Here is a 13,037-nt window from a genome sequence, read left to right on the forward strand (position 1 = left end):
TACTATTTGAATCATACTATTCTCATATTAGAACAAAAAGAGAAATGGCAGAATTTTTCAGTGGTTTTAAAGTTTCTGCTTCGATATCACATAAAATCATGTCCACTTAAATTCTTTTGGCCAATGTACGTTGTATAGCCAAACCTTGGGTCAATGTTCAAGACAAATCAACACAGGGAGGTACTTCAAATCATATGACACTGGGCAGGATTATATGATCTTTTATTAAGAATAAGTAAGTAAGTAAGTGAAAATCGCTGCTGCTGCTGCTGCTGCTAAGTCACTTCAGTCGTGTCCAACTCCTTGCGACCCCATAGACGGCAGCCCACCAGGCTCCCCCATCCCTGGGATTCTCCAAGCAAGATCACTGGAGTGGGTTGCCATTTCCTTCTCCAATGCAGGAAAGTGAAAAGTGAAAGTGAAGTCGCTCAGTCGTGTCTGACTCTTAGCGACCCCATGGACTGCAGCCTACACGTCCAACTCTTTGCAACCCCATGGAATAGTCCATGGAATTCTCCGGGTCAGAAAACTGGAGTGGGTAGCCATTCCCTTCTCCAGGGGGATCTTCCCAACCCAGGGATTGAATCCAGGTCTCCCGCATTGCAGGAGGATTCTTTACCAGCTGAGCCACCAGGGAAGCCCAAGAAAACTGGAGTGGGTAGCCTATCCCTTCTCCAGTGAATCTTCCCAACCCAGGAATTGAACCAGGGTCTCCTGCATTAAAGGAGGATTCTTTACCAGCTGAGCTACCAAGGAAGCCCATATAAATACAGAAGTCAAAACATGTTTTTAAATCTGAAAAAATACAATCTACCAGAGTACAAATAAAATTAATGTATTCCAAGGTCCTTATATTTTCAAAGAAGTGGGAAAACATCTGATTTATATTATAACCTAATAAATAAGGATCCATGTTTTAATCTCTAGTGTAATCTTGAAAAGTAAAAGAATGTATAAATAATAAGGTAATTAGAAGAGAAATAGAGTAACAGGAATATTTTATTAATGCAAAGAAAGTAAAAAAAGAAAAAAGAAGATAACATTTATGGACTCTGTAGAAAAGCAAGCATGATGGTAGATTTCCATGCAGGTATATTAAATGAATTATATTAAATTAAATGATATAAATATTGTAGAGATTATCAGACTGGATAAAAAGCAAACCCCTACCATATTCTGTTTATAATATAAGAATGAAAAAAAATTTGAAAGGAGAGGTCAGAAAAATATATATACAACAAGTTACTATAAGAAATCTGATGTAAATGTACTAATAATCAGACAAAGTAAACTTTTAGGCAAAAAGCATTCCTTAGAGACATTTTATTCTTAAATAAGAGTTGATCTACCATAAACCTATGACAATTCTAGATTTGTCTGTCTCATAACATACTTCCCAAACATACAGAGCAAAAGGTAACAGGATAAAATGAAGCCACTGCCAAATTCTAAAGAACTATAGTAAATCTTAATTCACTTTTCTCAGTTACTGCAAAGCCAAGTTTACGAATTATATTATTCAAGTCTTCTATAGACTTGCCAGCATATTGTCTACTTTTTCTATTGCTAATTTGAGTTCAACATATTTAAGTATGGGATTTTTTTTTCCATATCTTTTATAATTTTTTAGAGTTGAGCTAATATGAACTAGGAAAAGTATATCAAAGCCCCCTAATAATAATCTAATTTTCTGTATTTTTCTTACATTTATTGTAACTTCTATTTCATTTATGATTAAAAAATATCTGGTATAGAAATACTCATAGATGTTACATCTGCATTAAACAAGTATTACTTAGAAATTGTTTGATTTTGAGTAGCTGAGATTCTTAATATTATTTTAAGACTGATTAAAATTTTATTTATCACATAAAAATGTCTGGAGGCAGGGGGTCAGGACTAGTAAGAAGGGCGTTTAAAGTCATTAATTACTGGTCTAATTAAAAAGAAAACTACTTGCCCTGTGTGCAGAAATCACAAAACAAAGAAAGATAAAACATAATCAAAAAAACAAATTATAAATCAACTATACTCCAATAAAATTTTTAAAAAACAAATTAATAACATGTGTTGTATCAAGCATTGACTTAAAGGCTAAAAGTTAAAAACAAATTTGTCTATAATTCAAACAATGTACAAGCAGTGCAATCTTGTTTTAAAAAAATCTTAAAGCAGGAGATGGAAAATAAGCTGTCAATAAAAAGGAAATATGACAAATAAAAATAAATATTAGAAGTAAATGAAAATGTTACAGAGGAAAATATTACATCCAATGCCACTAAAACTGGAATAAACAATATTTGAAACCACAGTCAGGGACATGTAAATTAAGCTTCCAAAAAAATCACACAAAATGAGATTACAAAGAAATAACACATAAAATTATTATAAAAAGATGATAGATATGTAGAGATGAAAGAAAAGGGAAATAGATAAGATGAAAAAATATTCAAAAATTTAATAAAAGTGGTTTTTAAATAAAAGTTTGACTCTGATGATCAAATTAGATTGACTATTTCCTCAGAAAAGTTCCTGGTGAAGCTATTGATATTCAAAGATTAAGAAAAAGTGTTCCAAAGGAATATTAGAAAAAAATCAACGTACAAAAGGGAGAATAATTATGCTGCTTTGAGATTTCTCTACAGGATATTACTTACCAAGATAATTAGAAGAATTCAAAGAAATAATGTAATTATACTAGTCTTGGATTGGCACCAGGGCATTCATAAACTTACTGAAATTCTATTCAAAATATTGTTTGTGCACATATATGCAAATTTTCTAGGATGAGAACAAATGGATTTTTACCTGATTAACAAAGAGATGGCAAATAAATTAAAAATCACAGCTGTAGGGCATGTTTTCCCAGTAGAGGATTTCATTTTTCTAGTAGTCCATGGAAAGAGTACTGTGTCCATGAGTTGACTGCAAGGTTTTTGCCTGTGACGTGGGAGACCTGGGTTCTATCCCTGGTGAGGAAGATCCCCTGGAGAAAGGAATGGGTACCCACTCCAGTATTCTGGCCTGGAGAATTCCATGGACAGAGGAGCCTGGTGGGCTACAGTTCATGGGGTTGCCAAGAGTTGGACAGGACTGAGCGACTAACAATTTCTTTTTTCATGTGTGAGTTTCCATTCAAATTGTGTCTGCAATTAATGTGAATAGCATATTTTGTATAATGTGGTTGATTATCTTATAATTGAACATTCATCTATTTCAATGCATATTTGCATTTGTGCTTAGGTGACCACTTTGCACAGAAGGATCATAAAGTGACAGCATTTAAGTTCTAATATGCTAGTAAGCACATTCTTTGCTCTTTTTCACCTTTCATAATGTCACAAATGACAGCTTTCTAACAGCTACCTTTGTGTAGATATTGATTTCCTAAAACAATGATGAATGGAGAAAAAATTCTAGACTCTTGCTTTTAAAAAATATTACTGTATGTGAGTATTCAGTTTTGACGTAAGCTACTTATTTACATGAGTCCAATGTGACATCCTATAAATGACTCTGTACTTTGGAGCAACGTTCTATTTTAATTGTCTTGGGCTCATGGAAAAAGACAGAAGCAAAATTAATATGTGAATGGCCCATTCATATGATGAAAGGACTAAATGATATTCTAAGAAGCTATAAAATAAAAGGCCTCAAAATTGTTTAAACAGAGAAAACAGCCATCATATGACAACTAAACATTTGTATGTATTATAACAATTGTGAGCACTGGTTTGACTTCAACAAAAAAAATTATCTGTTATATAAAATTAACAATTTTTATTTAAATTTTATTGGTTTGTAATGTGATTAATTTCACTTTTAATTTAGATTTTATAATTGTATAAGGGATAATAGCATAAGGAGTTCATTCTTAGGTTTACATCTATATGTATTTATAGGTCATTATAATAACATTAAAAAGAGTTCCTGTCATCACTATGGATGAGCAAAAAAAATTTCTTTTCACTTTGTAAGTGTAAAAAAATTCCCGTACAGAGCATAATTCACCCAAACTGCTCATTGTCTCCATCTCAGTATGGCTTTGCTGCAGGCAGGCTGCCTTTGTTCTCTAACTACAGCAACTCCACTCATCTGTCTCAAACCATGGGAGATGGAGAGTCATACTCCAGCCAATCAGGGTCATTCTTGAATAGGACTATTATTGATTTGTTGTTCAAAACTCAAATCAGGGACTTCTCTATTGGTCCAGTGACTAAGACTACATACTCCCAATGAAGGGGGCCTGGGTTCCATCCCTGGTCAGGGAACTAGATCCCACATGCCTCAGCTAAGAGCTCACATGCTTCAAGAGTAAAGATCCTATCAGATGTAACTAAAAGATTCCACATGCTGCAAGGAAGATGGAAGATCCTGTGTGGCGTACCTAAAACCCAATGCAGCCAAATAAATGAAGAAATAATTTTTAAAAATTCAAAACAAACAAATCCCATAATTCCATATTTACATAGTAGAAAATTAACAAATGCCTGAAAAGTTAGTCTTCTATGTTTTGTTTTATCCTGTGCTGTGCTGTACTTAGTCATTCAGTCGTGTCCAACTCTTTGCAACCCTGTGGACTGTAGCTTGCCAGGCTCCTCTGTGCATGGGGATTCTCCAGGCCAGAATACTGTAGTGGGTTGCCATGCCCTCCTCCAGGGACTCTTCCCAACCCAAGTATTCACCCCAGGTCTCATGAATTGCAGCAGATTCTTTACCATCTGAGCCACCAGGGAAGCCCATTTTAGTCCGAGTTCCCTAGAAAATAGAGCACAAAGGCATGACGTTTACATGTTTGCTTTTGAGGTAGAGTGCACTTTTAGTGAATGAAGAATGAGGGAAAAGGAAATTTCAGTCAAGGAAGGAGAAAAAAGTAAGACAGGATGATGTGTTACCAAGATGCTCATAGCTGTACAGGAAAACCGGCTGATGATTGGTTGTGTAGGATAGCGGTCCCCAGCCTTTTTAACACCAGGGACCAGTTTTGCAGAAACAATTTTTCCACAGACCAGGGGTTGGGGGGATGGTTTCAGGATGATTCAAACATATCTACTGTGCACTTTATTTCTATTATTATTACATCAGCTCCACATTCGGTCATCAGGCGTTAGATCCCAGAGGTTGGGGAGTCTTCATGTAGCATACTTTCAGAATGGATGTGTGGAATCCCTGCTTTCCTGAACTGTTTGGTTTTGTTTGAAAGAGAGGATGGGCAATCAATTTATCTGCCATTTCCTTTCTATCTCCTGTCTCATTAGTCAAAGTTCACCTCATGGGACATTAACACCCCCATGTGACCCCACTAGACAGTAACTGGAGAAGGCAGAGTCTGTGTTTGTCCAGGAGATCAAGCTGGAGTCTTGAAACCATTGTGGCTTTTTCTAGGTTGAACATGATGGTGGCTCAATCCTTGCCCTCAAAGGCAGGGGAGATAATCTATGGTGTCAAGAGACAAGGAGCCTGTGCTGGAACAGAACACATACCTCCAATATCTGATATCATAGAGCTCAGGGTTCAGAGGAAGAAAGAAGCTACTTTTTAAAAACATGTTTCTAAAATATTTACTGTGAATATCATGTGGTTGCCTGTGCCTGTGCATGCAAAGTCACTTCTGCTGTTTCCGACTATTTGTGACACAATGGACTGGAGCCTGCCAGGCACCTCTGTCCATGGGGATTCTCCAGGCAAGAATACCAGAGTGGGTTGCCATTTCTTCCTCTGGGGGAATCTTCCTGACCCAGGAATCAAACCCATGTCTCTTCTGTCTCTTGCACTGGAGGCAGGTTCTTTACCATGGAGCCACCTGGGAAGCCCTTAGGGTAGTTTGTTATACAGCAAAAGCTAACTAATATGTTTTGTACCTAAAACATAGCTTATTTTCCCTCTTTTCTCAATTGATAGTCACCTTTCAAATTTACAATGTCAATTAAAATGTTGGTCCCCCTTCCCAAATAAATACAAAATAAATTATATTTTTTTGAAGGGAAGACCAGCTACCAGGAATTTCAACTGGCATTTTAATATGTTCCATGACCACAGATGAAACATTTTCTTCACAAATTTTCCTTATACTTTATAGCAGAGAAGAGTTGTTTAGCACAGAGAAAAATATTTATGCTTTTTGAGAATACCAAGGAATTGTGTTTTCTGCAAAATGTATGATCTCTTTCTCCTCCTTAAACATCTACATAAGGTTTTTTGGAGGGAATACAAAAAAAAATTATTGACATATTTTATGAATCAAATCTCATTAATCCTAATCTTCTGACTATACTCAGAGCCAGAAGCCTTGGAAACTCTACATTCTCATTCAAGTAGTACCTGATCTGGGAAGTCCAACTGAACTAAGAATCTCAGAGATGAAATAGTTAGTTCAAGCTTGCTTTACTTTAGACTAATATATTGGTACTTCCTTGATGGCTCAATGATAAAGAACCCATCTGCTAATGCAGGAGACAGGGGTTCAATCCCTGGTCCAGGAATATCCCCCATGTGGTGGAGCAGCTAAGCCCATGAACTACAACTATTGAGCCTGTGCTCCAGAGTCTGGAAGGCACAACTACTGAGCCCACATGTCGCAGTAACTGAAGCCCATGCACCCTAGAACCCGTGCTCTGCAATAAGAGAAGCCACTGCAATGAAAAGCCTATGCGCCACAGCTAGAGAAAAGCCCACACAGCAACAGACTCAGCATAATCAAAAATAAATAAAATTATTTTAAACCAATATATTAATTATAACTAATACATTAACCTATTGGCAGTGGAATCTAAGTCAGTGCAGAATTGCCAGTAGCATTGCACTAGTTCAGAAAAAAAATTGAATATTTTCTTCATAAACTGCCAGGTAACTACCATTTAGGGAAGATGAAATAGGAAAGGACAGTTCTTTTAAATACCAACTGCAGAAATTCTGCATGGTATCCTGCCAACAAGGAAATAGAATACATGATTTGGGGGATCAGCATTTCTTGTTTCATAGTGGAGCTCTCAAAATTAATGTTTTTAAAGACTTACAGATTCAGAAATAAAAAGTATTTTACAGATATGATGATTATGATTAGTTTGAAAGAAAATATTATATATGCTCCTTAAAATGGGATAAAAAAAGAGCTTTTATTTCTAGTTGGATGAAGAACAAGAAATCTACATATAATAAGAAAAGAGTCATGTGGTATTTGCTATAAATATACTTCTTTATTATCCTTTTGTTATTTGTTTTGTTGGTCAGCTTTAAGCCATGAAAAAGATAACACACACCTAGGGAAATAATGAGAAGGGTTAATGTCAGCCCATATAATTTTGTTTATTAAATTGGTACCAAGCTTTCCATTTAAAAGCACATGTTCTCACAACTGCAGATAATTCAATTGTGCACCTTGAGATCAGTCTATTATATACCAACTACAGTGAAAATAAAGGAATAGAATGGCTATCCTCCAGATAGAAAAAAAATCAATTAACTTAGCAGCCTGCAATTCTTCGACATTACTAATCTTTCCACGTAGCCTCAGCAGGATTCTTTTAGAAATGAGTACACTTTCCAACAATTATCCAAACCTCCCCAGCAAGTCACATCCACTAGTGCAGTGAAAAATTCAAGAAGGTAAAGATTCCTCTATACTCCAATGGTTATTAATATTTTTTTTTCTGGAAGACAAAAAGGTACTCCTTTAGAAACAAACAGATCTTTTTCTAATAAGTGGCTCTACTATGAAACAAATGTTTTCTGCAGTGTACACTGACTTCCCAAATCAGCTAGTTTATCAGAATGCATGTGTGTGTGTGTATTTGTATACATGCAAATAGAGATAGTTAGAGAATGAAATACAGACCTTTTTTTTCTGAAGAGATTTAAATACATATTCTGAAAAATGTCAATGGTAAATAGACGCAATTAAACTTTAAATATGATTTAATTCAAATAATTTTGCATGCTAAAAAGCATGTTGCTTTTCAGAATAGACATAGGAAGTTATTATGATCATGTAATCTCTTGCTAGCCCCCTCGAAATCAGGGGTAGCCTCATTCTTACAAAAGAGGAAAAGCAGAATTATAAACCCAAAGAAGAGTTGAAGGAGATTTAAATAGCTGCACATTAAATAATGATAAAAGTTTTCACTGATAATCTTGTTAGGCTGAAGATAATCAGTTTATGGGGAGTGTAATTATTTAACAATAGGAATCATTGACATTCATTCAACAAATATTAGTGAATTACTGCAATTTACCAAGCACTTTTCTAGGCACTGAGTATGTTGTAGGGGTATAAATAAGCTCCTGCTCTTATAAAGAGTACATTCTGAAATAGAGAAACAGGAATTGAACAAGTAAATATAATAAATTCCAATATGGATGAAGAAAATAAAACAGGGTAATGACACAGTGACTAAAACAGGGTAGGGCTGAGAACTGGTTACTTTATGTCTCATGTTAAAACAAAGCTTTGTTGAGAAGGTAACATTTATTTCAAGGCCTGAATGATGAGAATCTTCAGTTCAGTTCAGTTCAGTTGCACAGTTCTGTCCGACTCTTTGTGACCCCATGAACCACAGCACGCCAGGCCTCCCTGTCCATCACCACCTCCCAGAGTTCACCCAAACCCATATCCTTTGTGTCAGTGATGCCATCCAACCATCTTATCATCTGTTGTCCCCTTCTCCTCCTGCCCCCAATCGTTCCCAGCATCAGGGTCTTTTCAAATGAGTCAGCTCTCCGCATCAGGTGGCCAAAGTATTGGAGTTTCAGCTTCAACATCAGGCCTTCCAATGAACACCCAGAACTGATCTCTTTTAGGATGGACTGGTTGGATCTCCTTGCAGTCCAAGGGACTCTCAAGAGTCTTTTCCAATACCACAGTGCAAAAGCATCAATTCTTCAGCACTCAGCTTTCTTCACAGTCCAACTCTCACATCCATACATGACCACTAGAAAAACCATAGCCTTGACTAGACGGACCTTTGTTGATAAAATAATGTCTCTGCTTTTTAATATGCTGTCTAGGTTGGTCATAACTTTCCTTCCAAGGAGTAAGTGTCTTTTAATTTCATGGCAATCACCATCTACAGTGATTCTGGAGCCCAGAGAAATAAAGTCAGCAACTGTTTCCACTGTTTCTCCATCTATTTCCCATGAAGTGAGGGGACGGGATGCCATGATCTTAGTTTTCTGAATGTCGAGCTTTAAGCCAACTTTTTCACTCTCCTCTTTCACTTTCATCAAGAGGCTCTTTAGTTCTTCTTCAGCTTTTGCCATAAGGGTGGTATCATCTGCATATCTGAGGTTATTGATATTTCTCCCACAATCTTGATTCCAGCTTGTGCTTCCTCCAGCCCAGCATTTCTCATGATGTACTCTGCATATAAGTTAAATAAGCAGGGTGACAATATACAGCGTTGACATACTCCTTTTCCTATTTGGAACCAGTCTGTTGTTCCATGTCCAGTTCTAACTGGTGCTTCCTGACCTGCATATAGGTTTCTCAAGAGGCAGATCAGGTGGTCTGGTATTCCCATCTCTTTCAGAATTTCCCACAGTTTATTGTGATCCACACAGTCAAAGGCTTAGGCATAGTCAGTAAAGCAGAAAGAGATGTTTTTCTGGAACTCTCTTGCTTTTTCCATGATCTAGTGGATGTTGGCAATTTGATCTCTGGTTCCTCTGCCTTTTCTAAATCCAGCTTGAACATCAGGAAGTTCACGGTTCATGTATTGCTGAAGCCTGGCTTGGAGAATTTTGAGCATTACTTTACTAGTGTGTGAGATGAGTGCAATTGTTCAGTAGTTTGAGCATTCTTTGGCATTGCCTTTCTTTGGAATTGGAATGAAAACTGACCTTTTCCAGTCCTGTGGCCACTAATGAGTTTTCCAAATGTGATGGAATTTGAGTTGAGCTATTTCAAATCCTAAAAGATGATGAGAATGAGGCAGCCATATAAAAAAATCTGGAGTTTAACTATGTCTCATTTGTTTATTTTTGTTTTTATTTCCATAACTCTGGGAGACTGATTGAAACAGATATTGCTGCAATTTATGTCAGAGTGTTCTGCCTGTTTTTCTCTATGAGTTTTATGTTGATAGTATCTGGTCTTACATGTAGGTCTTTCATCCATTTTGAGTTTATTTTTGTGTGTGGTGTTAAAGAATATTCTAATTTCATTCTTTTTACATGTGGCTGTCCAGTTTTCCCAATACAGAACAGTATGGAAGTTCATTAAAACACTAAAAGTAGAGCTACCTTATGATTCAGCAATCACACTCCTGGGTATATATCTAGAGAAAAACTTGGTTCAGAAGTATACACATACACCCTAATGTTCACTGCAGCACTGTTCACAATAGCCAATACATGCTGCTGCTGCTGCTGCTAAGTCGCTTCAGTCGTGTCCGACTCTGTGTGACCCCATAGACGGCAGCCCACAGGCTCCCCCGTCCCTGGGATTCTCCAGGCAAGAACACTGGAGCGGGTTGCCATTTCCTTCTCCAATGCATGAAAGTGAGAAGTGAAAGTGAAGTTGCTCAGTCGTGTCTGACTCTTAGCGACCCCATGGACTTCAGCCTACCAGGCTCCTCCATCCATGGGATTTTCCAGGCAAGAGTACTGGAGTGGGGTGCCATTGGCTTCTCCGAGCCAATACATGGGAGCAGCCTAAATGTCCATCCACAGATGAACAAATAAAGAAGATGTGGTACATATACACAATGAATATTACTCAGCCATTAAAAAGAATGAAATAATGCCATTTGCAACAACATGAATATACCTGGGGATTAACATTCTCAGTGAAGTAAATCAGACAAAGAAATGCAAGTATCATATGGTATCACTTATGCAGAATCAAAAAAAATGGTACAAATGAACTTATTTACAAAACAGATTTACAGATTTAAAGAATGAACTTATGGTTATCAGGGGAGAAGGGTGGGGAGCAGGAATATTGAGTTTGGGATTGACATGTACACACTGATATATTTAAAACAAATAACCAAAAAAGACCTACTGTATGTAGCACAGGGAACTCTGCTTCATTTTCTGTAATAACCTAAATGAGAAAAGAAGTTGAAAAAGAATAGATACGTATATGTATCTATGTATATATATGTATAACTGAATCACTTTGCTGTACATATGTACATCTGGAGCTTAGAGTTTTAGGTAGAAGGAATAACAATGTTTGAAATAAACCTCCTAAGGCCAAAGATTAGAAAGGCCAGTATAGCTGGGGTTTGGTAAACTGAGACTGGTTCATGTTGGGCCACTGATAATCATGATAAGGAACTGAGATTTTAAGTACACCAAAAGGCATGTAAAGCTATTCAGCTGGGGAGAAACATAATATGACAAGTTTTTAAAAGATCAATCTGGTAGTTATATTAGAAGTGGAAATGGAAGGAGTGAGCCCAGTTAAGAGTTTGTTATAATAGAACAGAGGAGGGATATTAGTGGCTTGTTCCAGGGTGGAATTTGTAAGGGGTGTATATATTGGAAATGGAAAAAGTAGATGGATTGTGGGTGTAAAGTGGGAATAGAGTCAACAGGACAAGGGGACAGATTTGATATGGGTGACAAAGATGACTTTTAGATTTTCAGTTTACACCATTCAATAAGAGACGAGATACTAAAAGTGGATCACATTTGGGGTTGTAGAGTTTGGAGATTATAAGTATTTTGTTGAACTTGTTGAATTTGACATATCTTTGAACCATTGAAATGGGGAAGTTGAGTAGAAAATTGGACATGTAGACCTGGGACTCAAAGAAGTCTGGACAAAAGGACTAGTAAGATCACCCTTATCCCTTGGCCCCAATACCACTATCCACAGAAGGATTCAAGATAGACCTACAGAGCATTGGTTTCTGGTAAATTTCTCTTCTTGACCTGACACAATTCTTGGTAATGAATAAAATAGGTCCCTAGGGCTCAGGGTGCTCCAGGTAGGACAATATCTACAACACAGCTTGACACTGTCAGGGCCATTGATATCAACTATCAGTCTCAATAGAACTGAGACCAATCTAACTTCTAAGAGACCAATTTAGAACTAAATAATCCTTTTTTCACACATCCCATCAACCTCCCTCCCATCCCTGTTTTCATCAGCTACTACCAGAAATCCAAATTCTCAGACTTTTGCCCCGTCTAGCTCTGTATGTGGTAAGTCTGATCTCATCACCTACATGTTCCTGATCCCCAGTCCTATATCCTCTGAGACTCGTGGCTTGTTATCAGCAAAATTCCCCATATCCTTTTCTTCATTTCTTAATGTTCCCTTCACCTTCTTGTTCTTTCTTTATTTTTGTCTGTGCTGGGTCTTCTTTGCTTTGCATGGGCTTTCTCTAGTTGCAGTGAACAGGGGCTACTCTTTGTTGTGGCGTGCAGGCTTCTCATTGAAGTGGCTTCTCTTGCTGTGGAGCACAGGCTCTAAGTGAATGGACTTCAGTAGTTGTGGCTCTCAGGTCCTAAAGCACTCAGGCTTCAGTAGTTGCAGCATGTGGGCTCTGTAGTTACAGCTGGAAGGCTCTAGAGTGCAGGCTCAGTAGTTGTGGAGCATGGGCTTAGTTGCTCTGTGGCATGTGGAATTGTCCTGGACCACGGATCAAACCCATGTCCCCTGCTATGGCAGGCAGATTCTTATCCACTACACCACTAGAAAAGTCCTTGCCTTCTTGTTCTAATCATATTCTGGCTCTTTCCTAAGAACAATGCCTCCTTTGCAGCCCTTTTAAATGCTACTTATAGGACCTTGAGGCAGTATAGGTGCCCTAGTTGCTCTACAATTATTTTATCTTCATTCTGTATCAAAAACCACAGGTCTTTAAACTGCATTACCCTATGCCTCATTCTATTAGAAGTTGTCACATATTGCACTCTTGGTTACTCAGCCAAATTCACGATGAAGGATATCCTTCAACTTAACTTGAGACATTACAAGCTCTCATAACCCTTCTGTGTTTCCAAATTACTAATCTGGTACCCTGATTCCATCTATTTCAAAATCTTATCAGGATTCCAACCCATTGACCAAGTTGATGCTTATC

Source organism: Bos taurus, chromosome X, assembly GCF_002263795.3.
Source record: "Bos taurus isolate L1 Dominette 01449 registration number 42190680 breed Hereford chromosome X, ARS-UCD2.0, whole genome shotgun sequence".
NCBI lineage: Eukaryota > Metazoa > Chordata > Mammalia > Artiodactyla > Bovidae > Bos > Bos taurus.